This window comes from Puccinia triticina, chromosome 9A (genome assembly GCF_026914185.1).
Source record: "Puccinia triticina chromosome 9A, complete sequence".
NCBI classification, from domain to species: domain Eukaryota; kingdom Fungi; phylum Basidiomycota; class Pucciniomycetes; order Pucciniales; family Pucciniaceae; genus Puccinia; species Puccinia triticina.
In genome coordinates this window covers 5856272-5863585 of record NC_070566.1, presented here as the reverse complement: position 1 = coordinate 5863585, position 7314 = coordinate 5856272, and positions in this window count along the sequence as shown.

Here is a 7314-nt window from a genome sequence, read left to right as displayed (position 1 = left end):
GAAAACGTGTCAGGTTGAGTCTGAGATCTCAGCCCAGGACCAGCTGCTATGGATGATGTTCCAGGAGCGCTTGGGTGCGCTTATGAAAGCTCTACAGGGCCGGACACACCGCGCTATCCCTGCAACCGGAACGTGTATCCTCAGGGCACGGCAAGGTGAGCCGCCCGATTCATCAATAACAGATGAAACACGCCGATGATTCAGGCTTATAAAAGACGGCTGACATATCCGCCATCGAGCCATCCCACCGCCCCATATTTCCTCGTCGTCTGCACCCACCTTATTTATTACCTCTTCAGCCAAACGCAACCAAGTCCAACACTCGCGATTCAAACAATGAAGCTTGCTACTTCCATGCACGTGCTCATCGTCCTTGCCGTCCAGCTATATTGCTTGTATTCCAGCCTGAATGCCGCACCTCTGTTCTGCTGTTTCAAAGGTGAAGGTACTGTGGATCGCCCGGCTCTCCAATCCGTTGCTAAATACCCGACTGATCAAGTTTTCTTCCGCACTTGAAGCGCGAGCCCGATCTCCTAGTCCTGCAAGAGACACGCGGGATGTGATACGAGCAAATGAAGCGTCAACGCGGGCTGGCGAAGTGTCCACTTCAACACAGACTGGTGAGTCAAGCTTCTCAGGAGATCTAAGACTATGTGCTCATTCCCATATCAATGGATTCTCTGTAACCTGACTCATAAATCTCTCCTTCAATAAAAAAGCATCACCGCCACCTGTCACAGATTCAGATTCCACATCACGGCAATTTGACTACTCAGGCATCATAGCGGGTAGATCATCTTTTTCCTTGAAATTCACGAATCTATGGGGCAGTTTAACGCTAAACATTGACTGTTTCTGTTGTCCCAATGATTAGCGCCAGATCATATGCGGGATTTAACCGTTGTGATAGATGATCGCGTACGTGCTGTCATCCATTCATAGAATTTGTGTGTTTTGATCTATTGTTGAAGCCCTCTTGCCTTGCCTTGTCCCAATCTACTCCAGTCATAGCCGGTTTGTTTTTCCCTCTCTTTTGCGTTCTCACTTCTGAATGTTAGCTTCAAGCTGACAAACATGACATCCCTGCCCAAATTTTTCAACATGATCACTCAGAACAGAAGTTCGTTTTCCCCCATTAAGCTCCTAGGACAGCCACAAAAAGCACCACATTTCCCAACCAATCAAGGAAGAGCATGTTTTTTGAATCTGCTGAAATACTCCCTCACTTTAGATCATTTGGATCAATTTTCATTCTCTTACAATGTGAATGCTCCTCCTGCCCTTCTGTTATTGTGAATATTGCTCAAAATTTACATCTATCATACCACAACTCAATATTCATGGCCGCTTACCGGAAGCGCAGCGGTGAGGTGAGCGTAATCCAAGGCACGCAAACGGAGGAGACATCACTCCCCGCTAGAGCGCGGTTGGGCGCACTAGCAAGTGAGCAAGAGCTACGCTCCCCGCAGGGTTGCTGCGCCTTGCAGCCAGGATTGCGGCCGTTCGGCTGCAAATTTAAGAAGAAAAAAAAATCCTCACCCGGACAGACTCTGTCCGACGACTGGTTGGACAGTCTTGTTTGACCCGTTAGTCTACGCACTGGTAGGACAGTACACAAGGACCAATGTGAAGAAGAATGAGATGTACCCGGGAGGTATGCGCTTGTAAATTTGTACACTGCCACATCTGCAATGATGAGAGATAATTGAAGGGGTGAATGACGGAAACGTCTCAGGTTTCTTCGGATACAATTGCACCCAAGTATAACGGCCGCTATGTCTCAGGAACACTCGGGTGCGCTTACGAAACCACTACAGGGCCGGAAACACCGCCCTATGCCTGCAACGGGAACATCTATCCACCCGATTCATCAATGAAAGAAGAAACTGTGATGACCGGCCTACTATTCAGTTAGCTATGTATAGGCTATGAAATTTATCCAAGAGGATAAACTCGCCGATGCTTGAATAGTAGATCGATTTAGTTCAATGATAAGATTTTGCTTTGATAAAGTATAGAGATTGATTTCTCGGATTTATAGTATGAGGAACTAATGACATAGAATATCTCGATGAGAAAGAAAGAGGAAGGGAAAACAAACTTCGGGAACAAAGGATAACATAGTCAACAAAGAAGGACGATCCGAATGACGACAATCCTGCACAATACGTCATAGTCATGCCGATCGCAACGTCATCATTTGATCAATTAAAACCCCGATAGCCGCGATAAATGATCAAAACTAAAGGATTATTAAGCATTATAAGCCATACTTTCATGGTATTCGTTACAAAATTAGCCTCGCCTATTACTCCTGTAATATTACTTTACCTTATTGTTATCATCCTTCTTACGATTCTTCTTAATCTTCAACTGCGTAACTTTATGAAAATGTTCTAAATAAGGGTTAATGCTCGATGGGATATGGTATTGCGATACCCACGTGTCCTTGCCCGGCGTAGAGGAATGCCACGAAATCAAATAATTGTGCTTACCCTTCTTTACCATCCAAACATCCAAAACAGCCTTAAAGCGGGACCAATCCACGATCTCACTGTCAGCGTAATATTTTTCTTTAATCCCCAAGCTAGTTGCCCAGCCTGACAATTCATCTGGTTTAACATACTTTGTTAGCAGAGAGACATTAAAAACAGGGTGCAGCTTAGGGTAGTCTTTTGCTAAATCCAGCTTCACCGCATTCAATCCCACCATCTTCAAGACCCGGAATGGACCAATGTATCTAAAATCCAATTTAGAGTTAATGCGACGGGATTGAATAAATTTCCGTAGTAACAATACCTGATCTCCTTCTTTATAAACCGGAGAATCCCGCTTCCCTTGGTTGTAATAAGTAGCTTGCTTTATTCTTGCTTGCTGAAGGCATTCCATTGCTGTCTCCTGAGTTACTTGCAAATCAATCAAAAACACATCTAACTCCTTTTGACCAGTATTTTCAGTCATGATATTAAACCTCGGATGAAACCCGTAGTTGAAAAAGAAAGGGGAAATCTTAAGACTTGCCGAATCCGTATTGTTGATGGAGAATTCCGCCATCTCCAGGCATCTGTCCCAGTTGTCTTGATAATAAGAGCAAAAGTGGCGCAAATAGTCCTCCACAACTTGGTTCATCCACGCCGTTTGGCCATCCGTTTGTGGGTGATAAGCCGTCGACAACGCTGAGCCGATGTTAAGTGACTTCATTAGCAATTTCCAAAATTCGCTAACAAACGTTGGGCCTCTGTCAGAAACTATTTTGTCTGGCAAACCGTGATATCTGAACACATGCTTCCTAAACAAATTAGCCAACACCCCTGAAGAGGACAATTCTTTACAGGGAATAAAATGAGCCTGTTTACTAAGAAGATCAACCACAACAAGAATGGAGTCAAAACCACCCGACAAGGGCAGCTTCACAATGAAATCCATACCTATAACACTCCATGGTTTGGCGTTTGCTACCAGCGGAACAAGTTTGCCGTCCGGTGATTGCCTTTTAGCCTTCACTCGCTGACAAGAGTCACAACTCCTCACATACCGTATCACAAAAGATCTGATACCCGGCCACGAAAAAGTTTGGGTCAACGTCAAAAGTGTCTTAGCAATACCCGGATGTCCCACTGTAGGAGTGTCATGATATAAAGTTAGCAATCTTGTACGAACCGCTGTCGGTACAAAAACTCTCCCATGATGCCAATAAATATTATTAGTAAAGCAAACATTAGGAGAACGCTTCTCCTCATCAGTATACTTTCCCGCGAAAAATTTAAGAAGATCCTGGGAAGGTTGTTGGAAAAACAAATCATGAGTATTGATTGGAGCTGGGCCTGCGCTAGAAGCGGTCGTGTCTAAAGCACTGCAATCAACCATACGCTTAACGATCAAGTCAACATCAGAGCTCAAACTCCTGCCATCGTAATAATCATCTCTTCGACTCGGTCCATCCGCTGGATTCTTCATCCCACTCACATGATAAATTAGCATGTTAAAGTTATCTAAAAATAAAGCCCAAAGAGCCTGCTTGGGAGAAAGTTATTTAGCCGTCCTGAAATACAAAAGATTCGAATGATCAGAAAACATCCTCACAGGATTTACTGTACCCATCAACCACGCCCGCCATTCCTCGCACGCTGAAACAATTGCCAGCAGTTCCAGGTCAAATATCTTCCAAGAACGCTCTCGATCCAACAAATTCCGCGAAAAGTAGCTGACTGGTAGCAGATCCCCTTCCGCGTTCGGCTGACTGAGGACTGCAGCGATAGCATAACCGGATGAGTCTACATGAACCACTCGATCCCTTTCAAAATTAAAATGTAAAAGTAAAGGCTCATTAATAAACAACTGCTTCAATCTATTGAAAGCACACAAGGCCGCCGTCAAATCCAACGCAGTCGCGTCACTATACTTATCCTGTGTCAGAGTTGTCAAGGGGCCTGCTACCGTTGAGAAATGAGGAATGAATCGTCTGTAAAAATTCGTAAAACCTAAAAATTTCCGTAAACCCCTGACCGTAATTAGAAACGGCCAATCTTCAATAGTCTTCAACTTAACCGCGTTCATCTTCAGACCTTTATCCGTAATGTCAAATCCTAAAAATGTAACCTTTGAACAAAAGAATTTGCACTTGTTTAGAGATGCCTTCAAAGAAAATTCTCGAAGTTTCTGCAAAATCTTCTCCAAATCAGCAAGATGCTGCTCCCGAGACCTAGAATAAACTAATATGTCATCAATGTATACGAAGCAACACACGTCCAAAAACTTCCTCAGCACATGCTGAATAAACCGCTGAAAAGTCGCGGGGGAGTTAGCCAACCCAAAGGGCATCACCTGATACTTGTACAGACCCCAAGGGGTACAAAATGCTGTTTTCCATTCATGTCCTTCAGCCACCCGCAACAAATTGAACACCACCTTAAGATTGATCTTCGACAAGTATTTGCAACCCTGCAGATTATTAAGCAAATGCGCGATCACCGGCAAAGGATACAAATCACGATTAGTCATACCATTCAAAAGCCGGTAGTCGACACAAGGGCAATTTGCTTTGCCGGGTACCTTTACGTAGAATATTGGAGCTGCTGCTGAAGAAGAAGAAACACAAATAAAACCTTTAGCTAAATTGTCATTGATATAAGCCTTAAGCTCATCCCGCTCGGATTTGCTCAAATTGTACATCTTACCAAAAGGAGGAATTGCTCCCTCCTTTAAATCAATTTTACAGTCAAATTGACCACGATGCGGTGGCAACTCCGCCCCCGACTCTGTGACAAAAACGTCAGAAAATCTTGAGATAAGAGCATTCAATTCATTGCAGGACGTATCACAAATCTCCTGTCTACATTCATACATGACGATATTGCCTTCTGACCCGCCAACAAATGAGCCGGAGTCTCTTAACCACGAATGTCCTAATATCATATTGGCTGAAGCTAATTTAGTTAAGTGTAGAATAACGTTGGAAGAGAGAAAGGAACCAGAAACCGTGGGAATCAAAATTTTCCCTTTTGCGTAAGAAAGAATTTCACCGGACGAAGCCGCTGAGCCGTTGAAAGAGCTGCACTTCATTCCCACCGGCATTTGAAAAGTCTCGATTTTAATCTGTCGAGCAAAATCAATATCAATGAAAGAGGAAGATGCGCCCGAGTCAACCAAAACAGAGACATCAGTTTCTTGCCTATTGTTTATCAGCAAAGTACCAGTAAAGAACGGCCGGTTGTCCAAACAATTAGATTTCTTAATGAAATACGACTGCTTACTATTAGACTCGCCCATCCTCTCCGCCATACAAGTATTAAAATATATTTCACCGGCTGACATTTCCCCCATGGTTACTGCATCAGCCGCCAAGGCCGGATCAGCAGCGGCATCAACCGAATCCGTCGCTCTCTTCTTGAATGGCAAACCCCCAACCTCCGCCAAGGTTTTTCTCTTCTTCCCTTTATCAGGCCAACCCGCAGGAGAAGCGTTGGCATCCGATTGAGAGTCCGCCGGAGGCTGTCGCGCAGAAGTCGCACGGCAATCTGCTCGGTTTTCAGGTGCCCACATAGAGTCGCTCTTCTTGCCTCCCGACTTCTTCCTTCTACTCGAACGTCCACCCCACTCCTTCCACAAAGCCATCATATCTGACATATCCATTTCCATATCCTCTCCCAGGACACAACCTCGCGCGTTGTAATGCGCCGTATTGTATTCGCCACCACATCGAATGCAAATGCCTTGGTCCACGCACCCCTTGCGGAACGCCGTATAAGAGAAACCGGCGTCCTTCATAGCAGCGGTTATCTTGTTGATATCCATTGGAACATCTTCTGAGGCTTTCGCAAGAGTGGGCGGAGGGCGTGCGGTAGTCGATTGAGACGGAAGACCTTTAGGTTGATGATTGCAAGGCTGGACAGGGATCTGTTGCACCTTTTGATGAGAGCAAGGATCAAGAATCTTGCTGACTCCCGCCACATTACAAGAGACCAACGACGCCAAATGTTGTCTTCCTTCAAGGTCCACCGTTTCATCCCAAGAACCGCGGAAAAGAGCCAACTTGACAATGTTTGGGTCGATTGCTTTGTCGTAAGCGATGCACTTGGTCCGCTCCGCCAATTTAAGAGGTCGGAGCAAAGCATTAAAGATAATGTTAAACTCTTCGATCGATTTGGAGCCTTGTCGTGCTGAATTAAAAGCTGCCTCAGCTTGTTCCAATTCATGTCAGTTAGCAAAGGTAGTTTCAATAGTGTGAATAAAGGCATCGGAATTGATCAACTCCGGAATAACATAGTCCATTCTTGCAGAGGCTTGTAAAGTAGGAAGATCGAGCTCGGAGGCATTCTTCGACAACAAACCGCGCCACCACGTGTATGAAGGTACTTCTTCATCCATACGGCCGGAAGCGGGGCAAAAAAATCCCGAAATCCAAAGAATCTTCTGTTTCTCCGTAACAAACTGGTCTCTGATTTGCTTGAATGTGTTTCTTATGTAGAAACAAAAGTTATTAGTCTCGCGTGGCATACCCGTGAAGTAAATGTGAGCATTGTGAGGGGGTTCAATGAAAACTCTTGGACGCTCAACAACAGGTGGTTGCGCCGTAGAAAATTCCAAACAACCCAATCTTCCATTCAATCCTTCATTATGACCGTCCACGATTCCACGAAGATGGGAAATCGTTTGTTGCGTTTCAGACTGAAATTTTCGAAGCTCCGAATGAAAAACAGATTTGATGTTACTCGCATCGGTCTGTAAATCCGAAATTGCCTTCTTATCTTGACGAGCTTGAGCATTCAAAAGTGCGATCGATGCTGCTTGGGATTGAATGAGGGTTGACTGTGC